This window comes from Lissotriton vulgaris, chromosome 2_1, assembly GCF_964263255.1.
Source record: "Lissotriton vulgaris chromosome 2_1, aLisVul1.2, whole genome shotgun sequence".
In the NCBI taxonomy this organism is placed as follows: Eukaryota; Metazoa; Chordata; class Amphibia; order Caudata; family Salamandridae; genus Lissotriton; species Lissotriton vulgaris.
In genome coordinates this window covers 171,290,362-171,302,999 of record NC_141687.1, presented here as the reverse complement: position 1 = coordinate 171,302,999, position 12,638 = coordinate 171,290,362, and the positions used below count along the sequence as shown (strand labels likewise).

At 46.1% G+C, this 12,638-nt stretch overlaps 1 long non-coding RNA gene across 1 annotated transcript in view; it reads left to right on the top strand.

Moving 5' to 3' along the window:
* The first annotated feature begins 220 nt into the window (after positions 1-220).
* Positions 221-12,638, top strand: part of LOC147729774 (uncharacterized) — a 289,109-nt gene continuing 276,691 nt past the window's right edge. The window contains exon 1 of the long non-coding RNA XR_015308348.1: positions 221-666. This is a non-coding gene — a long non-coding RNA (uncharacterized LOC147729774). The remainder of the gene's footprint in view (positions 667-12,638) is intronic.

The following is a 12,638-nucleotide window of genomic DNA, read 5'->3' as shown; positions in this document are numbered from 1 at the left end:
TTCATGTGTTGTGTGTTCAGATTAAGTAAACAAGATGTGCGCAGCATCAGTTCTCATACTCTGCGACTGCTTTCACTTCCTCGTCTGAAACAACCGCAGCACTCTAGAAACAGGCGGGTGAGAAGCACCTGACAAACACCACCTGAGACCGTGTTCACCCGGCGCTCGGTTCACCTGCTTCGGGGAGAGGCCGGTCCCTCGGCCGGGGGTCAGTCTTGAAGCCGCCCTCATGCAGGGAGGGACAAGTCCAGAAATATCCGCAGCACATTTCCAGCATTCTGTGTGAGGGTGAGATGCGTCATTAGTGGCAGACGGCCTGTTTACGTTGACGAAAAACAGGTGTATCGGAAGTCACGTTGCAGACACCTTTACGTGGTGTTGCGTAATGTGCGCCAAACCCTCGCGGAGACACCAGGAAGTAGAGAAACGTGGGCGGAAATTCCCTGGGCTGAGGTTCCACGCGCACCTCTCATCAGATTCTTACAAACAAACTGCCCTCGCGGAGATGCGGCCTGTTTTTAAAGGGTGTGACCCATTGGCGATTATTCCTTTCAAGGTGTTGTGAAGCACGTTCGTGTCCACTGTGGGATTTAACACTCCAAAAAAGGCTTCTCTTCCACTGATCCCACCAGATCAGGTCTGACCTTCAGGGGTATAGCTACAGAGGTGAGTTTGGGGGTGTTACACCCCCTTAATTATTGTATTATTTAATAAATAGTTGGGTGCAGGAGTTTTCAGTCGGATATGGTGAAGTGCGTTTTGGATTTCACCTGGCATTTTTTAAATACTCTCTCAGACAAAAACACCCACACTCGTCTCAGTTTTGAAGGTCTTAAAACACAGTTATTTACAAAATACTTGGGGGCAGATTTATGACGACTGGCGCATCCCTGCAAATCAGCAGGGATGCGCCACGTAAGAGGCGTCACGCAAGTTTACCCTTGCACCACCACAGATGTGCTGCATTTACTATGCAGCGCATCGTGACGCAAGGATAAACAGATGTTTGACGTATCTCCTGTCGGAAGGGTGTCGCATTACTGGAGTCGTGTCGCAAGCGTGACGCAACTCCAGCAATGCTCGTGCCCTGCCCATACATATCGTGGTGCCTTACTCCTGCTTCAAGCAGCGGCCTCGGAAAAGTGACTGAGTGGAAAGAATCTTGTAGATTTCGCTCAGGCACTTTACCAAGGCTTCACTGCGCCGGAACGTCCCCCACCCCCTGCGCCGGAACACCTACTTGAAACCTGACGCAGGTTTCATGTGGCGCAGAGCTTTACAACGTGACGCATCTCCCTAGATGCGTCACGTTGTAAATAGGGTGCAATGTGGTGCATGGTTTACGCCCTCGCTGCGTCACAAAAGTGACGCAACGGCAGCGCAAAAGTGGCACAAGGGGCTCGCAAATCTGCCCCTGTGTTTTAATCCACATTCCTTCCCCTTTCCACTGGCCCCTTAAGACCTCCCTCATGCATTGATTCTCATTTAATGAATAACATATTATTTATGTATCAACGGAAGAGGTAGGGCTCGAGTCAACACTCCTGTGCCCCTGAAGTTATATCGAAAACAACAAAGGAGTGTTTAAGTGTAACTTAAAAAACCCATAAACCCAAAAACAAAATGAAAAGGTGACAGTGTCAGTGACAGTTTATTCCTGGACCCCAACCTTGCTCAGGTAATTCTGTGTATTTAGCATGCCTGTTCCTAATAGTCAGGAGGCGTCCACCCTGTGGCCAAGGATGACTATGTCCAACAGGGCAAGGCAAACAGCCTTTTGTTTAGAAGGACCCTCACTCACCACTAGTTGGTGACATGCTGCATCATCGGGTCCCCGCTGGGGTGACCGAATGTCGCCCCAGCGTGCTACAACGCCTGAGTTACAGCGGAGCAGGTTTGGTGGTGAGTGTACTAGTGATTAAACTCAAATGTGTGTGCAGAGAGAGTGAGTGCAAAATTAAAAAATACAGGATTGAAGCCCACACAAAATATTTAATGCAGGCCAACCCGTATTAGGGTTAAAAACGTGAATGTCGGACAACCAATGGTACTGTATTAGGTGACCTGTGTCCTTAATTACCTCAACTGGTCAACATGTTTCTGCTGTCAAAAAAGCGGGATCGCGCAGCATTCGTCAGGACCACACCAAATGGCACTCCGGGGGTATGCACGCTCTAAGGCACACCCTCCCGTGAGGCACTTATGTGAAAAATACAAAAATTAGTTGAAAAGAAGAAATTACTCACGGTTATTAACCGTGGCGGCGCACCGTGGAGTACAGTCGCCTAAAGGTACGAATTTAAAAAAACTCGTAGACTTCCTGGGTCAGGACAGCGTTGGGCAATGTTCACGCCGCGTCTTTCACGCCTGCGACTCCCCGCCCAGCACCTACTTCAAGGGACCGCCGTCTGCCCGGAACATGATATTATAGCATGATTGTCAGAAAATCTGAAGCTCACCCCACCCCCAGTCTTACTGACCAAGCTACGCTTCTGCTAACCTTTCCAACATACATAGCTTTATCTATTTTGACCCATGCCTATGCAGAGAACTGATGGGAGCCAGTCTGGTCATACTGTATGTAACACTAGCTCAACAGAATCTTGGAGGGACTCAGTGGAGGTGATGTGAAACAGAAGAACATGCTTGTTGGGTGCAGGTAGCAGAGCCGGACTGGCCGTTGTGGGCACTGGGTGCTTTCTCGGTGGGCCGGAAGGGTGAGGGCTGCTTTGTTACTGGGGACTGGTGGTTCTGCAATATCGGCTCCTGTAACAAAAGCAGCAGCGGTGCTTGACACCACAACCCACCCCAAGGACAGCACTTTTCGGTAGCACACCACTCCCCACGTCCCCTCCCTGGCTGGCGCTTCTCAGTAATCCCCCAGGGCAGGTTGAGCAGAATTGCCATGGCTGATTTCTGTTCCCAGTCTGGCCGAGGCAGGTTGCACATACCCTCACGTATGGAAGGCATAGAGGTGGACTGGGCCTACAAGTATTTTCAGATGTTCCTCGGTGGGAAGCTGTTTACATTACCTCACTGTCCAGCAAGCATTACTGACAGGTATGGAAATGCAAAATGCAGTCAGCCTCCACACATTAACACATGGTGAGTGCAAGTACACGAATACTACCTCAACACAATACACAGGCCTGGAGGAATAAATAGAGCCAGAAGGATTTAAAGTCTCAAAAAAATTTGCAAATCGGATCTCTTCGTTCTAATTGGCAGATGAGTAGACAAGTACATCAATGGCCTGATGTGATGCATGAGGAACTGTACATCCTGATGGAATTTGGCTGTTCGTAGCTCTGGGGTTTAATAGACCTTTTACATTTCCTACATGTTGTGGTGTTTGTTTGGGTAGATCTCAGCACAAGCTGACATGTCTATCACTTCTTCTCGCAAAAAAATGCCAGCATCTGACGATCAAATCTAGCTTTCCATGTCACAAATTACAAAGAGAAAGGTGAAATTTCAAACAGATTCAAACAACTGCTTTGGCTTGGTCCCATGTTCAGGCATAAATTCACTCACTCACTCACATACAAGTGTGTACTGTTAAACGAATCCTGTAAACCACACTGTCACCTCAACGAGGTCTCCAGGCGCTAGGCACACAGCTGGGTCAGCGAACGGGAAACAGCCATTACAAGGCAGCTGATACCCTGCATAGCCTTTACCATGTGATGGTTACATCGCGTCTACCATTACTATACATAGCTTTAGGATTCAGGGCTGGGGGTTGGTTTTTTAGGACAGGGAAATAGCGCCTGGGGCTGGTTTTAGGACTCAGGGTTGTTTTTTTTGGGGGGGTGCTGGGAGCCAGGGAGAGTTGCGTCAGGGTGAGGTTTTAGGGCTCAGGGCTTGGGCGAAGGTTTTTTTTAGGGCTGGGAGCCAGGGGTCTTGCGCCGGGGTGCGGTTTTAGGGTTCAGGGCTGGGGTTGTTCTTTTTCTTTTACGGGCTGGGGGCCAAGGGGGTTGCGCCAGGGACTGCTTTTAGGGCCAGTTCTGGGGCCTTTTTTTTTTAGGGCCGGGTTGCGGTTGGTTTTAGGGCTCAGAGCTGGTATCTAGAGAGGTGGTATTAGATCTTGAGGAAAAACCTTTAGCATGCATATTCCTTTAACATAAATCCGCATTTGTAAAGTGTGAACTACTCACCCTTACGGATCTCATGGTGCTGGGGGCCATCGTGGAAATTAAGTGAGCTAATGCCCAGAGTTACATGGTGTTGAGCTGAGCTGCCGCCAGAGTCGGGGATCGAACCGTGAACCCTGTGCTCCGAAGTCAGCTGCCCTGGCCACTGCACCACGCCTCTCCACATACATGCCTTTAAATCCAAATTTGTTGTAAAGGCATGCGTGGAAAAGGAATAATAGTTGTAACAGTCTATGTGGTAAAGGTAACGCGTTGTAAAAGTCCCCACGTAGTAACCACCTCGTGGTAAAGGCATGCGTGGTATTAGCATGCGTGGTTCCATCATACATCCTCAGTAAATAGTTGAACAGCAAACCTACGAGCATTGCTTGGTTTGACAATCAAGAGTGTCCAGGGCATCACTTTTTCCTATGTGGGCTGGATTGGAGGAGGGGCAGAAGGAAGGGCACTCTTTCTGAAGCAAGGGGCAGTGAACCTGACTGGCATTTAGTCATGGAACTAGTTTAGGGAGCAGAGAACAGATTACATGGCATCCCTTGCTGAGTGGGAGATCAAGGCGGGCGGTAAACATCCTTTACGATGCGGTGTTTACACCGCGTGTCCTTTACTACGCAGCCATTACAACGTAAGTCATTACTACGACTTGCGCTGGAGGGCGCTCTTGGTAAAGGAATAGTTTGATTTTCTATTCTGACGTAAATAATTAATTTACTCTCTTAATTTCTATGCAGGTAAGTACTTAATCAATAATAACTCAATCAGAATGAAAAAAAACAGAGTCCGTGGTGTTAGAGTTTCTAAGGGTTTTATTCCTCATAAAGGAATCAGGATATCATGTTCTGACCACCACAGGGGTGTCAGAAGGGATAGAGCGCTGAATTTTATTGATAATACATAGCTTATATACTTGATTTATACCATAAGAATCAATGTAAGAGGCGTAACAGCTGAGAGAAGACAAGATAACAGTATACACGTGGTACTAGTACATCATCAAGAGGCGTAAACTAGGCGTGAACTAGAGGTGTGTGCTAGAAACGTCACTGATAGGTGACGCAAGTGGGTGGCACCAAGGGGTGGTGCTAACAGAATGTTGCAATGTCAGCAGAAAATCGGAAGCTTGGATGCGCGCGCAGCTGCATGACGTGTGATTGACGGGGTGCAGGGGACTTGACATTCACACTGACGGAAAGAGACAGAAGTCTGGCATGTCAGATCAACTTGTACCTCTATCATATCTGATATCTGATGTTTAGGAACTATACTATCTGGGCGGAAAGGTCTCTAGGGCAGAAGCTATTCTACGCTAACTGTGGATGCGTGTATAAGCGCCTGAGTGTCTACACGTGAAGCGTGGGGCACGGGGCCTTCCATGGAAGCATGGCAACAGAGGCTATGATTTACTTGCGTTAAGACAGGTCGGCCCTTTGGCTCTGCAGCTGGAGAGGATGTTTACAGGATCTAGTAGGCAGGAATGCATTCTCGAGGAGCGGAACAGATAACTCGAAGGTTATAGTCAGTCTTGGCAGAAAGCAGGCTTGAGCTGAGCGCGAGGGGCCGCGCTGAAAGTAGGACAGAGTTCACGAGTACAGAGGTAGCCTGGGCAGAGTCAGGAGCCACAAAAGAGGTTCAGATGGCAGGAATTCAGGGCCTACTCTTGCTAGAGCAGGAAAAATACGAAAAGTGTACCACAAAAAGACGGTGGCATAGCATACTTAGGAACGGACTATATAATCCATTCGTGGTGGATCTGAAAGAGGACATGTTAACGTTGGACGCAAATGTATTTGCGTCTTCATAGCTGGCACAGGAGGGAAGTTACATGCACTTTAAGCTGGTACATGGAGTCGGTGGGGTACGCGCTAGGGAACACAACATGGCCAAAATTTAATTTTCCTCATTCCCTCCTTGTTCCCTACGGACCCTTCATGAAATATCGATCCTCATGAATCGATCAGTCTGTTCTTGTAACATCATTTGTTCTTCTTTCTTTCGGTTACGTTTTGAGTGAAAACTGGAATGTTCAATACAAGAGGTGGCACACAGTCCACAAATCGCTGGCCCACACTGCAGGCACAGGCAGCAACTGAATACTAGGACTAGGCCAATGCCTAGGAAGGATAGGATCTTCCATCCCCAAGCTGTTAACGTTGTCCAGAACCAACCGGACCAAGTCCAGGTGCCTGGATTCTGATGTATCTGATTTGCAATTTTATGAAGACGGGTGATAGCTTGATATACAGATGGTGCATTTTGTGGAATGAAAACACAGCAGCTTGACCCGATGACCTTACAGGCTCCACCTCTATCTGCCAAGATGACGTCAATTACAAGACGATTCTGAAGGACAACAACCCGCATAGCGGACTGCTCTTCTGTTAAGTTACCTAAGGCGGAGGTAGTTTCGTTTACTACGGCTTCAAGTGTTCTAGTTAATCTGCGTATTAATTTACTATTCTGAACAGGTCCTAAAAAGATAAAGAATCCTTTATTAAAATCAGTGTACTGTTCCCATGCCGTTTCTGTGTAGTCGACAAGTGGGACATCTCTTCTGGGTCTATTCTTTACTAGATTGCTATTTCTATGGTAATCAGGAGGAGCTAGAAAAACAGGTGGCAGAAGGAATGCAATGTAACAGGTACCATCCCAATCTGGAGGTAGACGTATGTATGCGGTATGACCACAAACAAAGTAAGAATGACTGATAGCTTTGAAAGATGATTTTCCATCATCACTGAATTCGACCACAGTAGTGCATTTACTATGACCTAAATGTACGGAACCTTTCTTCTTGATACATAATTCACCAGTGACTGGCAGTACTGACATAGTGGGTAGAACTGGTGTGGCTTCGGATTCGACAGTAAGAATCATAAGGCTAATTGTATAATTACCTAATCCATACACTTCATTTTCTAGATCAGTTCCTATTCTAGTGGGGAGTCCCTCCTTATCCGGGTAACAGACGTCTAGTAGGACCAAGTTCAGGTTTCCCCAAACCCAACCCCCATCGAAAACAGCAATATCGGGATCTATAGAATTAATTATCTTAAACCATGCTCTACAGGAGCCATTGTGAGAGAACGGGTACGGAAAGAGAGGCAGAGCTCCCTTGTAATTCTGGTAGGGAGGGAGTCGGCCACATATCCAACAATTTGTAGCATTGTTAGTTTGATGAGAATGATGTAACATACTAATGAATGTATTGTTGCGCAGCGCGAGTCTGTAGGAAAGCTCATGAGGAGGTAACTCACTAAAAGTGTGTTCAGCAGAGACATTGTAAGCAGATTGTTCACGCTTGAAAATAGGATAGTAGATAGGTAATAAGATGCTAGCAATAATAATTAAAACACTGAGAATAAACATGATTATTAGTGTCACTATGCAGTGACTACGGAGTGATTTGCAATATGTACGTTTCTTTGCTTCTCTCTCTCTATCTCGATCTAGGGGATACATGTCAGAAACTATTTAACCGATTCACCTAGGGGAGGACTTAAACAATTAAACTGTCTGACTTGCTAGATCGCAATTTCATACGATATTGTTCTTGAGGAGTCTTTTCTCGTTTAGATTCGGTAAAGTCTTTGGTAACACAGTCTTTGGTGGGGGTGGGTGTGTCTTGTTCCGGTTTCAGTCCTGGGAATGTTTTGATATGGCTTAGGTGGACCCACCCCTTTCTGCCTTCCAATTTGACTGCGGTCTTTGTGGTAAGAAGAACGGTCTTCGGAGACTTCCAGCGGGGCTCCAACGGACTTTTTCTGTCGAAGTTGCGGACGAGGACAACATCCCCGGGGCGGACGTCATGTGGCTTCACATCAGTGTTGTCAGGGAAGGCTGCGGCAACCTGTGAACGACATGATTGGAGTGCAGACATCAAGGAGGCAAGGTAATCTGTCAACATATTAGAATCAACATCAGTAATCTTTTTAGGAATGGGCGTCCCCCACATATTCGGTGGTCTGCCAAAGACCACCTCGTACGGGGATAGCCCTGATCTCGAATGGGCGACCATTCTCATATAGAATAGTGCCACTGGCAGGGCGACTATCCAGTCGACCCCTTTTTCCTGACATATTTTGGCAAGGCGGATCTTTAATGTCTGATTATGCCTTTCTACAAGGCCTGCTGCTTCTGGATGTCGGACACAATGGAACTTCCACTGGTATCCCAGTAACAAGGAAACTTGCTTCATTAATTCGGATGAGAATGGCTGACCGTTATCTGAGTACACGACACGAGGCATGCCGTATCGTGGGAAGAATTCACGAACCAACTGTTTGGCAGTGGTCGGAGCAGTGTAATCTGGGACTGGGTATGCTTCGGTCCAGCGGGACAGAGCACAGACAACTACGAGAACATATTTAAATCCTCGACAACGGTCCATCTGGATATAATCCATCTGGAGGACTTCAAAAGGGTGATCGGGAGGATGAAATCCACCTTGCTCTACAGGGACGCTTTTACCTGGATTGAACTGACAACAGATCATGCAAGTACGCACTTTCTGTTTCGCTGCTGCTCGTAAGTGTTTATTGTTCCAGAGATTTTGTAAACTGTCTAGCATTGCTTTCTCTCCTAGATGTGCAGGACTATGTGCTGTATTTATCATGACTTGAACCATAGAGTCAGGGAGAAACCATGTAGATTTTCCCTTCGTCATCCAACCTTGATCTGTCTGGATCCCTCCTAGTTCGATCCATTTCTCTATTTCTTCTGGAGTGGCATGTGTCTGAATGTCAATAACATCTAGTGTGGGATCTCTGACTGTCATACAGTTTGTCGGATCTGTTGTCTTTGTCGTGTCAGTTGTCTGAGTGTGAGTCAATGCTGTATGTTTTGCTGTTTGATCTGCCAGGTCGTTACCCTGGGAAACAGAATCTGTGACTTTAGTATGTGCTTTACACTTCATGACGGATATGGCTGAAGGCAGATGTATTGCTTCTAACAGTGCTTGAATGAGAGGACCATGCTGTATCTTTGTACCATGAGAGGTCAGGAAACCTCGTTCCTGCCAGAGCATGCCGAAGTCGTGTACGACTCCGAACGCATAACGGGAATCTGTGTATATGTTAACATTTCTGTTCTTGGCTAGAATACAGGCTCGGGTCAGAGCGATGAGCTCTGCCGCTTGAGCAGACAGTGTATCAATACGATGTGTTTCTTTAACTTCAGTTTCAGTGGTCACTGCATACGCGGCCACTAACTCTCCTGTACTTGTTCTCATGCATGAACCATCCACATAAAGTGTCAGGTCTGGATTTGTCAATGGAACATCTGTTAAATCTCGTCGGGGCTTTGTTACTGCATTAATGATCTCTATACAATCATGTGGAGCTGGATCTGTCATAACTGTAGGTAACAATGTCGCTGGGTTCAAGATACTGCAGCGTCTGATTTCTATGTGTGGCTGGAATAATGTCAATTCGTAACCTGTCAGTCGTGCTATAGTCAAGTGTTGAGTCTGGGTTCTGTTTAACAGAACCTCTACAGAATGTGGAACTTGTACTGTTAACTGATGACCTAAAACAATTGAGTCGCTTTGTCTGATTGCTAACGCTGTTGCTGCTACTGACTTTAAACATGCAGGGAGTGCCTGTGCTACTGAATCCAATGTACTTGAAAAATAAGCGCAAGGCTTATGTGAACCTGCTTGATCTTGAGTGAGGACAGACAACGCTGTACCGTCACGTTCTGTAACAAAAAGTGTAAACGGTTTGCTGTAACATGGTGTTGCTAAAACTGGTGCTTGGCATAAAGCTTTCTTTAATTCCTCAAAGGCTTGTGTGTGTTCCTGAGTCCAAGGGAGGACAGTCGAAGTTGCAGCCTCCTGGGTCGTTAACTGAATGAGTGGTTTAGCTAGAAATGCATATTGAGGAATCCATTGTCTGCAGTACGAGGTGAGGCCTATGAAGGCCCGCACTTCCTTTTGTGTCTGGGGTCGTGGCATGTTTACAATTAACTGAATGCGATCGGGAGTGAGCTGTCTCCCCACTTTGGACAGCAAGTGACCCAAGTACACAACTTGCTGAACACAGAATTGTAGCTTCGAAGGAGACACCTTGTGTCCCTTGTCGGCCAGGAAATGCAAAACTGTTAGTGATGCTTGTTCACATTCGGGCTCACTTCGTGCGGTGATCAGTAGATCATCGACGTACTGCAGTAAAGCGGTATTAACTGGCATTTGAATACAATCTAGTTGTCTTTTCAGTGCTTGACTATAGATGCTGGGGCTTTCTGTAAATCCTTAAGGTGCGCGGGAAAATTTGAAACTTCGTCCATTTAAACTGAATCCGAAGAGATATTGGCTCTCCGGGTCAATAGGTACACTGAAGAAAGCGTTCTTGAGATCTATTACAGTAAAGAACGTTGCTTCTGAATCAATAGCAGTCAATAGGGAGGAGATATCGGGGACCACAGGATACTGTGGTACAATACATTTGTTCAGTTCTCGAAGGTCAATCACCAGCCGATATACTGGCGGTGCATTGCGGTCTGTACGTTTAAGAATTGGAATGATGGGTGAATTACAGATATTGGAGTCGGTCTCTACGACCACTCCCTGGGCAATAAGCTCTTCAATTATTTTCAGTAAAGCCACTACAGCATCGGGTGGTAACTTGTATTGTCTGATTCTGGGTAGAACAACTCCTGTCTTGAGTGTAACACGGTATGGTGTGATATGCATACAACCTACATCAGCTGGGCCTTTTGCCCATAAGTGATCTGGTACATTTTTCAATCTTACATCAAAGTCACGTAGAACATAATGACCCTTGAAATCCCGTAGAAAGAGTCTGACTCCCTCTGGGGAACAGCATATTATAGCTCCTAGAGCCTTCAGTGTTTTAATTCCTAACAGATTTTCGGGACATGATTTCGTAAGTAACAAATCTGTAACTCGAGATAATGGACCCACAGCTAGTGGTACTGGTTCTGATACTTCATTTACAATAGGCTGTCCTGAAAAACCAAGGGAAACATTCTGTGAGCCTGAGAGGGGTGCCCCTGGGACTTCATTGTGACTGATAGTAGTGCGACTTGCCCCTGTGTCAATTAAAAACTTTCTGTCTTTTCCTAATACGTGACTGTGTACATAAGGACCTTCTTGATCTACAGGAATTTCAATAAGAGGCAAATCACCTTCCCTCTCTAGGCTGTTTCATGTATATAGCTGATAATCTGGATATGCCGACTGGGCATACTGGTACATCTGTTGTGAGACTTGCCGAGTTGCGGCAGCGGGCTGTGTCTGAGCATGCTGTGACTGCGGTACTGCTACTGTCTGTACTGTATGGGACGGATCATGCATAGGCTGTGTATTCTGCATTGGCTGTTCGTTCTGCGAGGTCTGTTGATGACCCTGTTCATGTCTAGGTGGACGCGGTCTTTCTTTAGTTTTACCTGTCTCGATGTTATGTTTCAGGACTGGACATTCATGTACGTAGTGACCTGGCTGCTTGCAATAATTACATGTCCCTTTAACGGGAGCGGCAGAATGATTGGTCTGGGCCCCACCTTTTCTATGACCGTCGGCTGGAATCGTCTGAGCTACTAACATTTTCATTTTCGTGTCTTTCATACGTTTCTGTTCCGGATCTTGTTCTTCCCTAATTCTGTTCTGGTGATATTGTAACATTTGTAACATCTGGGATGGCGTATTTGCCTGCCAAGTACTTTCAACTTTGTACACTCTATTTTTGACTAATGGTAGGGCGTTCTCGACTAATTTTGTTACAAAAAGGTGTGGATATGACTCGCTACTAGTTTTTAGACCACTATTGATAATGAAACATTTCTCGAATCTTGAATAAAAGTCACTAGTATCTTCATCTTGTTTCTGTTTACAGGACGATATTGCGTCCCAATCTTCCTTTCTTGTTGTCAATAATCTTGGCAAAACCTGTACTATTAAACCTGGTAATGCTTTAGTCTTATCCCCAAGGCCTAACCCTGGGACTCGTTTGCTTTCTTCGTCTTCTATTTCTGCCCATGCTATCTTTGACTCTCCCACCTCCCAATCTTTCTCCTTTAATTTCTCGTAAATGCCCGTGGGCAACAGTACTTTTAACATTTTCATAATATCATCATACGTGTAATCTCCCATCAGTAACATGTCTTTAAGCTCTCTGTGAAAACCTGCAGGGTCTTTATCATGGCACGGAACTAATTTCTTCATTTCTAACAGTTCTAACTTAGTCAGTGGTGTGTGAACATACACACGCTTCAAGCGTTGGTCCGCACCCATAACTGGGTGTACTTCTCGTAAGGGATTCTGACTTTCAATGCCACCACCGCATTGCATGTGGTACGTTTTTCTTTCTGGAGGCGGGGCGGGAACATATTCAGAGCTTAGGAAGGTGTAATACTTACGTCGTTGTTCTAGAATTATTTGTATTAATTTGGTACTGAAACCTCTCCATCTATCCATGAGTAGTGCTTCTAATGTTTCGTGTAAGGGACCTGGATCAGAATGATGGTTTC